Here is a 16,105-nt window from a genome sequence, read left to right as displayed (position 1 = left end):
AAGGAGACTACATTTAATAAGCTGAATTTAATCCAAATGCCTGCCTTCATGTCCCATGCACACATCTAAGCTTCACTTGCATTTATTTAATTTTTGTGTTAAGGACATAGTCCTGCATTTAAAGACAGATACAAAAATCTTTTGCTCTATTTCCATAGACTTGATCCAGATTAATTGGATTAAATTAATTAATAAGCTCTGCTGTTCTGAGCAAAGCCTGAGACCTTTTATTCCAAACATCTATAGTAGCCTCAAACCTACCCTTCAAAATGAACCTTTTTCTCTTTGAAGCTTGGATGCCAGCCATGGATGCAATATAAGTTAATGCCAAGAGAGATCGTTTAAGTGCGGTTATTAAGGAGACTATGATTGATGGAGTTTGTAGCTGGTAATGTGATTCCCCTTTGGCTGCTCAGTGAACATCGGCAACAGATCAATATCTCATCTGCATGAGATTACAGCCACTTTTGACAATAGCAGTGAGAAGAGTTTATTAAAAAAAAAACAAAACATATTTGGCCAGAAATCATGAGGGTTATTCCAGTTTAAAAGGTAATGCAAATAACTCCTTTTGTAGATAGGAATTTTTTTGTTGTGGCAGTTTTTGTTCAGCATTGATCAGACCGATTTCTTTTTACCCCTCTTGTTCAATTTTTTCTGTTTTAGACAAGGTAGATTTCTAACATGAGCATATATAAAACTGTCCACTTACTAAAAGAAATCACAGCAGGTTTGACAAAACTTGAACGTTTTTCTATCTAGAAGTATCCCAAGTGTTTAAATAATTTAGAAACCTTGCAGGAATATCAAGACTATAGATATTCTCATTTAACTATTTCTTTTGCATTGATTGGAGGAATTATGCTATGAGTCTAGTGAAGTGAAGTTGCTCAGTTGTGTCTGACTCTTGGCGACCCCATGGACAGTAATCTACCAGGCTCCGTGGTCCATGAGATTTTCCAGGCAAGAATACTGGAGTGGGCTGCCATTTCCTTCTCCAGAGGATCTTCCCAACCCAGGGATTGAACCCGGGTCTCCTGCGCTGCAGACAGACGCTTTACCGTCTGAGCCACTAGGGAAGTCCACCTGAGTCTAAACCTGGATAATTCTTTGTCTTCTCTCTCACTGGCGCTCTATTTCTCTGCCCTTACTCTACAAATCCTCTATTGCTCAGCACCTGCACATCCCACCTCATTACAAAGTTAGATTCTTGGGTGACTTGTCTATGCCTTGACCCTGCTCTGGATCTTTCTGACTTGCTGAAAGCAAGATCTTACCAGTTATCCTTACCTAGCCTCTGTCAAACAGCTTTTAACATACGGAGTACCGTCATTTTCCAACTAAATACTCCCCTTCAACAGTAGTATCCTGCTTCCTCTAAGAGAGACCTGAGGGATAAGGAAGGGAGTGTACATACTACCAGGCCCTTTGACAAAAGGAAGTTCAAGTGCAATCACATGAAGAATCAGAAGCTCTTAGAACTATGTTACCAAGCCCTTGAACTGAGGCGGATTTGTGTAGGTACAATGATTTAGCGTCTTTTGTTAAAAATAAGTACGATTTTTTATTTAGAATAGATCTTAAGTAATGCGTGGCCAACTTATTTTCAAAGGCGGTAAAATTCTTCTCCATGAAAAACTATATTGAATCATCTTCCTATGCTGTAGTATTTTCTGCTCTTAGGCTCCTGTTTTTATTCAGTTCTGCAGGCTATTTATTTTGATGTCATAAGCTCCTAAAGTCCTGGCAAAACAAGTAGAATTGAAAAGAAGGGATTATATAAAGGTGTAAAGCTTAACAGAAATAAGTTCAAAATAAGATCCGAAAATCCATTTCTGGCATAGGATTTAATTATTAATATGGAATAATTTTCAGACTGAGCTTTTAAAATATCATAATGCTGTTTTAAGTTAGATTCACATTCAAACAATTTGATTGTTTAAATTTTCTTTCAAAATTGATTTTATATATACAGATTTTCATATTCATATATATGAAGAGATAGATAAGATTCATATTCCTTTGAAAAGATTTAGTGACCCAGCAATAAACAGGTTTTGTAAATTGTACTGTGTCCTCTGAACCTCTAACTCAGACTGAGATTTGCAAATTGAGATTTAGGATTGCTTATTAATATGATTGTCCTTGAATATTAATGGAATGCGTGTGAAGATTCCTTGCTGATGGAAAAAAAAAAATTCAAACAATTGAACTTACCCTTTGAGGCTGACAGGCTAGTTCTGATAGGGTTTGACAAAAACAGTTCAAAATTAATCATATCTTTCTGTGTATTGCTGTTAAGGTTTAAGTTATTCTTTTCTTCTTTTATTTTAATGGAATGGGGAAGAGGATCATAGTATAATGGGGTCCACATGTTTTCTGAAAATTCTCTGAGGAGTAAAATCATTTGTAACCTATGAGGCATCCATCTAAAGCAAGTGAAAATGAGCCGCACTAGTCAAGAATTAGAGAACCGAATTTTCTTTTAAAATCGCTCTTTCTTAAGCTCAGGAGTTTTGCTTTTAAGAATTTACTTCTGGTCCCACTTCTGAGAGTCCCATTGCACGTCCTCATTTAGACTCAGGAACCTAACAAACTATTCTTATTGATAAGGCTTTTTAAACTTTGATTTCTTGACTTTATACTCTTATATTTGACTGACCTAATCCTCTGAGCTGACCCTGTAGTTTTAAAAGTGTTTCCCAGGAGAAATTAAATACCTATCGATTTTAATTCTTTAGGAAAAAGGTTTCCAAGGAAAATTTATCTTCTCTAATGTGTAGAAAGAAAAGAACAAAAAAGTATTGAAGCAGTTTTTGGCTCACATGGTAGCAATTGTTTTTAGACTGACTATAATATGTGTCAAAAGTCAAATTCTATAACTAGTGTTTTATATATATTTATATATAGTGTTGCATATATATATGCTATATATAGCATACTATATATATAGTATATATATATAGTTGTTGCTATTACTATTGTTTCTTTATTCACACTGAATTCTTGTAAAAGCAAATTGAAGCTATATTATATATTATGGTTCCAAATGACATATATTGAATATTTTGATAATTACTTTCTAAATGAAGCTTTGAAATAATATTTACATCTGTTCTCTGAGTCATTCCCTATGTTGATTAGTAATTGTATGATACCCATTTTCTCCATAAATCTTGGAGTGAACTTTGAGTGAAAAGCTATGCAAAATCCAACATCAAAATGCATACATTCTGTCAATAATACCCCTTCACCAATTCTGAAAGAATTATTTTAGTAAGAATATTTGAGAGCAGTTGAAGCTTTTAAAGAACTGAATGCAAGAAATGGGCTGCCTCTGCCTTTATATGTTAATATAACCCATTTCTTTTTCTATTACCTGTCCCCGTTGTTACGCTGGTTCACCTTAAATTACTAATCTAAGAAAATTTAAATATCTGCTTTCAGAAAGCAAGTCTATCCTGCCGTGCAACACACTTTCCCATAACAACTACACAGCCAGACAAGCGAAACAAGATAATTTTAACCTAAGAGTTTCTCCTGCCAACTGAGACAATAATAGAATCAGCCCCCTGCCTGACTGTCCTCCCCCTCCACCAGGACATACTGGAGTTTGTAGCCATGAAGGACCCAACCCTGTAGGTCAACAGTTGGCTTTGAGGCTCTAGAGCAACACTTCTCAAATTATCTGTGTTGAAGGAACACTTCCTCCCCCCACGCATTTCAGAGACCAATATTGTTTTGAAAGTGAAAGTGTTAGTCACTCAGTCATGTCTGACTCTTTGGATCCCAGGGACTGTAGCCTACCAGGCTCCTCTGTCCATGGGCTTCTCTAAGCAAGAATACTGGAGTGGGTTGCCATTCCCTTCTCCAGGGGACCTTTCTGATCCAGGGATGGAACCCAGTCTCCTGCATTGCAGGTGCATTCTTTACCATCTGAGCCACCAGGTGATACCCCCATATTCTTTTATGATACAATAAAAATGCATTACTTGAAAAATACTCCCTTACTTGGATATCACAGAAATATCAAATTGCTATAAAAGTTTCTAAATGCTTTAGGAAGGCTAGTAACTGCTCCAGTGTTTGAGCTATTTTATCTTGGTGTAAACAGTGTACCTGCTGGCAGGCTGTTGAGGGCCCTGGCTATTGTTTGGGGAAGTGTGGAGATAGGTATTTTGCAGAGCTCTCTCTGTATTATTCCAATGAGTGGAGAAATAGCAAGTGTTTACAGACACAGGGACCAGAGAAGATGATCATTCTTTTGGGATTTAGTTCTCATTTAGTTCTCAATGGGTCTAATAAAATCGATGACGATGATGCTGATGACAGCAGTGAGAAGAGAAAGAAGAGAAAGAGGACGAGACAGTGGCTACCATAGCTAGCAAAGACGTCTCTCTTTTTTAAATTAATTTATTTATTTTAATTGGAGGCTAATTACTTTACAATATTGTGATGGTTTCTGCCATACATTGACATGAATCCGCCACGGGTATACATGTGTCCCCCATCCTGAACCCCCTTTCCCCTCCCTCCCCACCCCATCCCTCAGGATCGTCCCAGTAGCATATTCTTCTTGAGTCTACCCTAGTCCCGAAACTCAGAGGATTAACTGCAGGGCTCATCACAATGACAGTGGCCCTTGACTTCTTTTGCGCTGAGAAGTTAAACCCTTAAAAATCCAAATGGAGGGACTAGACGAGCAAACAAACAGTGAGACATCAATCCATTAGCAATTTTCACTGCACAGCCACCAAGAATTTAAGATAGATGATAAACCCGTCAAAGCTCTGTGGCCAGTCTTTCATAAAAACCTGCTCGAGGATGCACTCACTACTCTGCACCATTTTTTAAAATTTGCTTTAAGTAATAACATGTATTCATGGCAACCTTCATGAGATGACTACCTACAAATTTCTCAGTTCAACCAAGGTAAATGCAAAAAACACTGTCAGGAATGATACTGTCTGGCAATCTGTCTTGTACAGATAACTCGTGCAGGGCTATGGTGGCCAGAGTTGACCGTGGGATGGGATTTGGAGCACTCAGCCATCCTGTGGAATCACTGTCAATAACTTCTTCATACTGTGAAGTTCATCGTCAATACCTCAGAAGACTGCCATTTTTTAACACGACTTACGTTTGTTTAAGCAAATGCTTTCTCAGAAAACTTCAATAAAATCTGGTAGAGCAGAAAGAATTAAACCTCTTGCCTTGTTTTAAGGGTAGATGACTCACACATTGCAGTCTGTGGAGCTGAATACTAGGAACTAAGACAGAACAACTCTGGAAGGAAATTTCCTTTTCTGATCTTAACCTGCTTCTTAGAAACCTGATGTATGAGCCTGTATGTCACTACCTGGAAAGTTTCCAAAAGTTATGCTATATTTAACTTAGAGTTTTATTAAATTAAGATAAATCCTCTGGGTCGATCAGATCTTCTGTTAAATTTCTAGGACAAGGATTATTAGTTGAAAATCTTAATCTTATACACTGGCCTTCATTGACTAGGAGCCATTGTATCAGACACAGCATGGTCAGTGATGAATTGTTGATAACAAATGGATTCCCTAGTGGCTCAGATGGTAAAGCGTCTGCCGGCAATGTGGGAGACCCGGGTTCTATCCTTGAGTCGGGAAGATCCCCTGGAGCAGGAAATGACAACCCACTCCAGTACTCCTGAAAGGAAAATTCCATGGAAGGGGGAGCCTGGTGGGCTACAGTCCATGGGGTCGCAAATAGTTGGACACAACTGAGTGACTTCACTTTCTTTCTAAGAGAAGAGTGAGAAAGCTGGCTTAACACTCAGTATCACTCAATGGTTATATTTTTCAAGAAAATCATCCAACAAGAAGGAAAAAAAGATTTTCTGTTAAAAAAAATGGTTCTATTCATGTGAATTATTCATTATTCACTTACAGACATTAAAGAGTATAGACTCTATAATCAGTCAAACTTGAATTTTGATACAATATTTGCTATTTCTTAGCAATTTAAACTTGAAAAGATACCCTATTCCACTTATCTCAGTTTTCTTATGCTGTAAATTGTAATAATACTAATACTTACATCAAACATATCATACCCTTCCTAAGAAACTTATATACCACCCCCTCATGACAGAATCTAACATTTTTTCCAGGAAGCATCCATTATGTTGTTGATAATGGTAGCTATAGTGTGATTTTATCCTTTCAAGAAATAATTCTGAGAAACAGCTTGGAGGAAAATGGCATGAGAAAATAGCCTTCCTGATAATTGGCATGTCCCAGAGCTGGGCCATCTTAAGTTCAGGGTCATTCATTAGTATTGTTGGAAATGCTGCAGGTTCTATGAACATCTAACACTGGATCTTTAGTAGAGGATATGAAGGCTAGAAATCATTGTTTGGATGTGAGCTATGGCTTAGGAAAGACTTAAGAGCTAAAATTACTGAGGTTCAGATCTCAGCTGTGCTGCTTACTAGCCTTGTGAGTTTGAATAAGTTTAACTTCACATAGTATCTGTTTTCTTTTCTGTAGAATAACAGCAAGAATTGCTACTTTATAGGATTATTTGAGGACCAACCATGTCAATACATGCAAAGAGAAAAACCATGAAAGTCACTGTACCCAAGGTCAAGGTGCATTGTCATTTGGAGTGTTTGATAGTTACTATGCTGTGCTCTCAATTTCATTTATACAGATATTCTGAAGACGGCTACTTACTGCGGCAGAGCACGCATCACACATCCTTGAAATTAATAGTAGATGTGCATTGCATATTCCTGTAACGTTAAGCAGAAACCATTTACTTCCACAAGCTAAGCAGAGCCATTTACAAGCCAAGTTACATTTGATCTTATCTGAAGATATTTTATAACTAATCTTATAAACTTTGAACTATTGTGTTCACAATACTGTGGAGAACTCCTTACTCTAGCATACATAAATATTATAAATGGAATCCACTCTTTATTTTCTGAATCTGAGTTTTACTGCCTGAAACATTTCCTTGGACAATTTTAAACATCAGTTTTACATCAAAAATTTTAACGGTTTTTTTTTTTTTAATTTTTAAAATGAATTAGAGTCAGAGAAATCCCAAATTATATATTCCAAAATCCCTCCCAAATTTATTGTTCAGACAGGTGGCTCTACTCCCCAGTTCAAGCAACAACGTGTTCAGCAGTGTTTACATCTCTGAATTATTACAAATGAGGTAGTGAGAAGTGTGTTTACAGTAAGTGCACAGGTTTATTAAAGGTCTTTGTGTTAGCTGAGACAGAGGAAGAAATCTTTCCATAGCGTAAATGTAGGCACTAGATTATCAGGATGTACGTGATCCTATAGCATCATCTTTACTTTGTTAACCTCAAAGTTAATGAAAGTTGCTTAGCATATAAATAAAAGAAAACAAAGGAAATGGTGTCAAATTGCAATAAACTCCAAGCCCTTTGGCCACTGATAAATGTTGGTATTGATAGGAAGTTTTCTCTATAATTCTTCAAAATTTACATTTCTGAGATACTTAACATTATATGTTGGGGTCCAGCTTCCTTTTAAAAAGTAATATCCTCATCATTAAAAGATTTAGATTTGACAGTTCAAGAAATAGGTAGTTTATGTTTTCATCACTAATTTTCAGTTTGACCAAAGCTATCTTAAACCAGTTTTTCATTTTATTTATTTATTTATTTTGGTCTCATAATATACAGAAAGAATAAAATCCAAATGAACACATGCACACACAGGAAAACATTCATTGACATAAGAAACTGACTTTAAGATCATTTAGGTGCTTGGAACATAGAGATGTTATTCTGGTTATTTCTGACACAAAGTTGGAGTGAGGTGATGAAGAGGCAGAATATAAAATATGGGGGAAGAGTGTATCCTAGCAAAATGGCCCGAACATGATTAACTTGATTTATTTCAGCTCAAACACACTGATCTAAAACAACACTGGTACTTCAGTTTTAGTTCAAATGTTTAGAATGTTTGAATTGGATGTAACTTTTGTTCTGTTTTACAATTTTCTTTGTCAAGGGAAAGTGAGGAGATATTGTAATTCAGTGCTTATCAGAAATTCAGTGCTTTCTTGGTTTGAAATCTTCACATATAATAACTTTAAAAAGTGTCATTAATCCTTTTCTACACTTATGTATGTCTATGCTGGAAACAGGAAAATATCAGCTTATAACATCAAAGTACTCTGTGGTTTCTAGCACATTGTATTTGAAGGAAACTGAGTTTTGAACAATTGGTTCTCATTTTTGAAATACAATCTCATACATAGCTTTCCCTGGTAACTAACACAACTGTACTTACATTCTATTTCTATTCATTTTATATATTCTAGATGGGCCTGGGTGGTAGTCTGTTCTTCCTACATAAAAGGAATGTGCAGGATATTTGAAATTTGAATAACAAATTTTGATGATCAGTTTTACTGATTGTGAAAAGCATCTGAGAGAAAAATATCAGTGAAAATGAAGGGAATGACAAATCCTATAAAGGAATTAATAGTAACTCATTAAAAGATTTGGGTTCTATAGAAAACATTCTTTGAAATCCACAGCTCAGTTATGGCAGCAAACAAGAATTTGTAAGTATAGCCAGACTTCAATGAATGTTTCAGCTTCTAAGATATTTCATAGTTAAAATCAATGTATATTGTTTAAAAATGAAATACAAATGTAACGTATCATTTTATACCTGCTACTCAGACAATACTGTAGAGGCATGCTGAGGGGAAAAAGTGAAGAATCAAAGCACAACATCTGAAATAAATGTGGGTGAGTCATACAGTGTATATCATCCAAGCTCTCAAAATTGATTTCATAGAAATCTTGGATGTATCAGGTGGAAGTGAGTAAGAGACAGAGAAAACTAATTTGCCTCTGTGACGTCAAAATCCTAAGTCATTTTGAGCTTGGCTTCCATATCTGTAAGATGGGAATGAAGATAATACCTATAGCATAAGATAATTGTAAGGATCACATGAGCTAATGTGTAAAGAATGATTACCTTGTTCTATCGAGTTACAACAAATGCGTAGCATTTCTGTCTCCCAGACCACAGCAGATGCATCATAGTAACAATTAAAGACATCCCTGGTTCTGCCATGAGCACCATAGTCTTTGGAATCTCAGACTCCAAATGCTTTATCTCTTACCAATGGGGCTTTTTAGGTGTAAAGTCTATAAGCAATAAATGCTGGAGAGGGTGTGGAGAAAAGGGAACCCTCTTACACTGTTGGTGGGAATGCAAACTAGTACAGCCATTATGGAGAACAGTGTGGAGATTCCTTAAAAAACTGGAAATAGAACTGCCTTATGACCCAGCAGTCCCACTGCTGGGCATACACACCGAGGAAACCAGAATTGAAAGAGACACGTGTACCCCACAGCACTGTTTATAATAGCCAGGACATGGAAGCGACCTAGATGTCCATCAGCAGATGAATGGATAAGAAAGCTGTGGTACATATACACAATGGAGTATTACTCAGCCATTAAAAATAATACATTTGAATCAGTTCTAATGATGTGGATGAAATGGAGCCGATTATACAGAGTGAAGTAAGCCAGAAAGAAAAACAACAATACGGTATACTAACACATATATACGGAATTTAGAAAGATGGTAACAAAAACCCTGTATGTGAGACAGTGAAAGAGACACAGATGTATAACAGTCTTTTGGACTCTATGGGAGAGGGAGAGGGTGGGATGGTTTGGGAGAATGGCACTGAAACATGTATATTATCATTTGTGAAACGAATCGCCAGTCCAGGTTTGATGCATGATACTGGATGCTTGGGGCTGGTGCACAGGGATGACCCAGAGGGATGGGATGGGGAGGGAGGTGGGAGGGGGGTTCAGGATGGGGGACCCATGTACACCCATGGTGGATTCATTTCAATGTATGGCAAAACCAATACAATATTATAAAGTAATTAGCCTCCAATTAAAATAAAATTTTTTAAAAGAAAGAAACTAATAGCACTTAGTTAACACTTAGAATGCTTCAGGGAAATTCTCCAAACAGCTGTGGTTCATGACTCTTCCAAAATTCCTCTATGTGTTCCAAATCCTTACCTGCTCCTCTGTCAATTTTATGCTCTTGTTCAATCTAGCCTCTTTTAAAAGTTACCATGGAATAAAACATAGGAATCATTGTTCTCAGTCCAATAAAAAGATGCAGGCTCTACTCTCCTCTTGCTTCTCTCTGCACAGAAAACTCTGATGTGTTCAGCTTGGTTTGAGCCTCCTCTGTTTAAAAAGCTGACAGTTCTGAGAATGAGCCAAAATGGTGAATTTCAGTGGATGTGTTTGAAAGATGAACCATGGGTATTTTTTGTAAATGAAACTTAGACTTGCTTTTTGCTCCCCAGGGCACCTGCAGAGCCTGGCACACATCCTTGACCCTGTTTCTCCCCATTCAGGTGTGTGATCTGAGAGCTGGAGTGCAGACTTCTCGGGATGGACAGTCCCACCCTGGGGAGCAGCCATTCTTTCCAGGGTAGAGGCATCACCTCTGCAGTATGGGTTTCATCCAGCCCTCAGCAATGAGAGCCTCAGTGCACCTGAGTATTACAGCTCTGACTCTGGCTCCAGTAACCTCACTACAGAGCAATTAATAATTAATCAAATTTTGGAGCTTATATACAATACCAATATTTTTTTTCTTTCTTTCTTTTTTTTGGTGGTTTTTTTTTTTTTTTTTTTTTTTGGTGCTAGTGGTAAAGAACCCACCTGTCAATGCAGGAGGCACAAGAGAACTGGGTTAATTCCCTGGGCTGGGAAGATCCCCTGGAGGAGGGCATGGCAACCCACTCCATTATTCTTGCCTGGAGAATCCCATGGACAGAGGACCTCCTGGGCTACAGTCCATAGGGTTGCAAAGAGTCAGACACGACTGAAGGGGCTTTGCACAGCATACACGGATATGCATAGTTGATGACTTGAAAGTTTTCCTCATAAATGAAGAAAGGAGGATTATGCAACTAATCTGAGACTGGGGAATTGTGATTGCATCAAGGAAGGAGGAAAAGGAGAAAAGACCTGATTTAGTAAGAAGTGAGACGTGAGGGATAGTTCATCTGGGTGGAAGTGAAGGAGTCTATTGGTCTCATGGGTAATGAGGAACAAATGAGATGGAATTAAAATATAAGAAAACCATGTGGTTTCATATATCACAATTTCTTCAGTTTTTTTTTCTACCAGTTTTATCGAGATTTAATTATCTCAATATAATAGAGCACTAAGTTTAAGGGGCACAGCCTAATGATATTACTTACTTACCAATGAAATGGTTTTCACAAGTTTACTGAGCATCCATCATCTCATATAGAGACAAAATAAAAGAAAAAGGAAACGTGTTTTTCCTTGTGATGATAATTCTTGGAACTTACTCTCTAGACAACTTTCACGTGTAATATATGGCAGTCTTAATTGCTTCAATCCTGTTGTATATTTCATTCCCAGTATTAATTTATCTTATAAGAGAAAGTTTGTACCTTTGGACCGCCTTTCTTACCATATAGAGACATTATTGTTGATTGTATTCCCCGCACTCCATATACACTTCTCTGTGACTCATTTATTTTGTCAGTGGAAGTTTGTACCTCTTAATCTCCCTCACCTATTCTGCTTAGGCCCTCCAGCTGCTTCACTCTTTTTAAACTAGCATTTTTCCCCCTTTGGAAAAAGCACCCAGAAGTGGAATTACTCGATCGTACAGTATTTTTACAATATACACTCCAGTATTCTTGCCTGGAAAATTCCATGGATGGAGGAGCCTGGTGGGCTGCAGTCCATGGGGTCGCTAAGAGTCAGACATGACAGCGACTTCACTTCCACTTTCCACTTTCCTGCATTGGAGAAGGAAACGGCAACCCACTCCAGTGTTCTTGCCTGGAGAATCCCAGGGACGACGGAGCCTGGCGGGCTGCCGTCTCTGGGGTCGCACAGAGTCAGACACGACTGAAGCGACTTAGCAGCAGCAGCAGCATGCTTAGCTTTTGGGTCCAATGCTTTGCGACCCCATGGACTGCAGCCCGCCGAGATCCTCTGTCCAGGGGATTCTCCAGGGCAGATACTGGAGCGGGCTGCCTTGCCCTCCCGCAGGGGATCTTCCCGGCCCAGGGGCTGAACCCAGCTCTCTTGCGCCTCCTGCATCGGCAGGTGGTTCTTCACCACCAGCACCACCAGCACCACTTCACCGTCTGAGCCACCAGTCGCTCTACTCTCAACTTTCTGAGGCAGCGCCATACTGTTTTCCAGAGTGGCTGTACCAATTTACATTCCCTCTAACACTGCACAAGGGCTCCATTTTCTCCACATCCTTCCCAATCCTTGTTCTTTGTCGATTTTTTGATAATAGCCCTTCTGAAAAGAACCAGGTGATATCTCATTTTGATATTGGTTTGCATTTCCCTAATAATTAATGATTTGACCATCTTGTTATGTGTCTGTTAGCCATCTGTAGATCTTTGGAAAAATGATTTTTTTTCTTTTGGAAAAAAGAAAATATTTTTTTCTTTGGAAAAGAAAAGATATTTTTCATTTTTTCTTTGGAAAAAAGAAGATATACAAGTTCTTTATTCTGGTCCTCTATATATCTTCTTTGGAAAAAAGAAAATATACAAGTTATTTATTCAGGTCCTCTGCCCATTTTTTAACTGAGATCTTTGTATTTTTTATGTTGAGTTGTATGCATTCTTTATATATTTTAGATATCAATCCTTTACCAGATATTTCACTTGCAAATATTTTCTTCCATTCAGTAGGCAGCCTTTTTGTTTTGTTAATACTTTCTTTTGTTCTGCAAAAGTTTTTAGCTTGATGTGGTCCCATTTCTTTTAATTTAGCTTTTGTTTCCCCTCTCCTGAGGATACATATCTAAAAAAAATATTGCTAAGACAGATGTAAAAAAAAAGTACTGCCAGTTTTCATCTGGGAATACTTTCTCATACCATATAGAAAAATAAACTCAACATGATTAAAGACTTATATATTAACCTGAAACCATCATTTTTTTTTAATCTCAGCAGTACTAAACTTGAAAAGAATAAGATCAAGAATACTGTGAAATATATAGCACAGATTATATATCATCATACTTTATAAATATAAAAATGAATAAATAATTAATGTGTCACTTAGGAATGCTTTTGCCCTCGGGTTTCCAAAACTTGACTCAGTGACTTAGAAATATGCAGTTTCTCTGTGAGGTCAGTGAATGGATGCAGCTTGCAGTTCCAGTAATGATATTCCTATTCAGAGCAAAAAAAGAAAAAATATCAAAGTGAGCAGGATCAGTACATCCCTGCTTCCTGTCGATTTTTCAGAGTCTTCTGACTAACTTATATGCAGGCACACACACAAACGCACCCATTGCTGCTGTTGTTTTTCATCTGTATGTATCTGTCTACCTTGGTCAGACACATCGCAGCCCTACTCCTGGCTGCAAGTGAGGTTTAGGAATTTAGTCGCCAGCTTTTCGACCTCTGTCATTGGCAGCTATTCGCTGGTAAAGAAGGAGCTTGGGAAGGAATGCCAGGTAAGAAAGAGACTAGACAGTGTCTGCCATCGATGTCAATTATTTAGACTATTTGCTATCAACAAGTATGTGAGCTTCCAAAACCAGATAAATACACACTGTAGGGACTGTCAGTCAATTCATGGGCAAATAATGTTGCATAAAATTGTAGTGATCTTTTTAGGCTTGAATGTGAATTTCAATACCCACCCTTTGTCCAGGTTTGCAAAACCTAGACATCATAACATTTTATGGCTAACATGAACACACATATGCAGCGGTGATTAAACAGAAGAAATCCATTGAGATCATTTATGCCATAGATGTAAAGATTCTCCTCTTTAAAATACATGCTCTGTATCTTGAATGAGAACTAACACTCTTCCTACTTGGAATATGCAACCAACGGCCGTGTTTCTGATATACTAAATTTTAAAACTTCAACTAATAACTAAATATCTTCTAGGGCTGCTATATTCTTCTCTGTAATCATTCAGACAAGGCCTGCATTTTATAACAAAATTATTTAACTTAAGTAACACTTTGCTTTATCAGGTTAGTAGTATGTTTATGATTCCATTGCAATTACAGTAATGTAACTATTCTTGACTTTTTGCTTCTTTATTATTGCTGAAAAGGGGTGAGAAAGGTAGAAAGATGTCTTGAAGTACCAAATATTTATGTCAATATGTTAGCAAAACTCTTCTTAAGACTCCCAGGCATTATCACAACCTGAGTTTCTTCACTAATTTTGATTATGGCTAAAGAAAAATATTTTTAAGGGGGCTTATAATGTCTTCATCACCGATTCGATGGACGTGAGTCTGAGTGAGCTCCGGGAGTTAGTGATGGACAGGGAGGCCTGGCATGCTGCGATTCATGCGGTCGCAAAGAGTCAGACACGACTGAGCGACTGAACTGAACTGAACTGATGATGTCTTCCAGGTAGTCCAAGCGCATGACTTGTTTTTTTGTTGTTGTTATTTGGTCTCACAATGATATACACATTGGTTTGTTATTTTCACTTGCTGAATTTTGAATTCAAGGAAGATAATCAACCTGAGACTAAATATTCTAGTTAGCACATTGGTAACTTGGGGTAAGAGCTGCATTCGCAGTCACCAAAGCTAAAGAAAGTGTGATAAACTACACAACGGCATCCATCATCACTGTAACAAGATGAGTAGTTGAAACCTTAATTGTGCTTGCTCACTCAGTCTCTCTGTTTCTCTCTCTCTCTCTTTGCTGCAGAATTGTCAACAAGTAATTAGAAAAGTAATTTTCTTCTTTTCCACTGAGGGCAGAATTTCCAGATAAACTATAGCATGCTCAGTTCTATTTGAATTTCAGGTCAATAGCAAATCTTTTTTTTTTTTTTTTTTTTCCGTAAGAGAATCTACAAAATATTGCGTTGGATAACTTATACTAAAAAAATCAATCTTTGTTTATCTGAATTTCAAATTTAGCTAAACGTGTGCATTATTATTTGCTAAATCTAACAACCTCACTTAAAGGGGGTCTCAGCCATGTGCTCTTGCCCCCCACCCCAACCCCAGGATCCAGAGGAGGAAGAATGTGCTGAAAGTTAACAGCTATTTTGATGCATGTTCATAGGGGTGGATTACAGTTTATTTTCTTTGATGAAGGAAGAACATTTTTTTTCCCAATGGTACTAGATATGTGTGATCCAAATTGTGGAAATTGGGAAAAAGTGTTTCCTCAGCTGGAATCTGAGGACAGGCATGTGAGCAGCCAATGAGCAGCAGGCAGGAGGGCTGTTCCTGACCCAGGAACACGGTTGGAGCTCCACTGGCGTCAAACATTGTCATCAAGGTACTGGCCTGAGCAGAGACCGGCCGTGAGGAGGCTTCAGAGAAAGCCAAAGTACCAGAGAATTAATTCCTGATAACACCAGGTGGTCACCTAAGAAATACTTGAAGTCCCTAATATACTGTATAACTTTGGAGAGGAAGATGGTGTCAATGGAAAAAAAAAAATTATCCACATGGAACTTGTTGCCAACCTTGGCTCATGGAATTTCAGAGCCATCCCTTATCCTGTGTAGATACGTGCTGATGTTTGACATCTGTAGAACCTACAGGGAAAATGGGATCTTTCCCTGAGGAGTGAGAAGGGGCGTGTGCGAGAACTGCGTGTGTCACACTATGGCTTGATATCATCTTCCGAGAAGGCAGAGCATTCCCCACTGGAAACAGTGACATTCAGAGAACCATTGGCCCTACCCTTCAAGTAGATCAGTTCAGTTCAGTTCAGTCACTCAGTCATGTCCAGCTCTTTGTGACCCCATGGACTGCAGCATACCAGGCCTCCCTGTCCATCACCAACTCCTGGAGATCACTCAAATTCACATCCATTGAGTCGGTGATGCCATCCAGCCATCTCATCCTCTGTCGTCCCCTTCTCCTCCTGCCCCCAATCGCTCCCAGCATCAGAGGATCTTTTCCAATGAGTCAACTCTTCACATGAGGTGGCCAAAGTACTGGAGCTTCACCTTTAGCATCATTCCTTCCAAAGAACACCCAGAGCTGATTTCCTTTAGAATGGACTGGTTGGATCTC

The sequence above is a fragment of the Oryx dammah genome, unplaced genomic scaffold (genome assembly GCF_014754425.2).
Source record: "Oryx dammah isolate SB20612 unplaced genomic scaffold, SCBI_Odam_1.1 HiC_scaffold_5, whole genome shotgun sequence".
Lineage (NCBI taxonomy): Eukaryota > Metazoa > Chordata > Mammalia > Artiodactyla > Bovidae > Oryx > Oryx dammah.
This window is presented reverse-complemented; position numbering follows the sequence as displayed.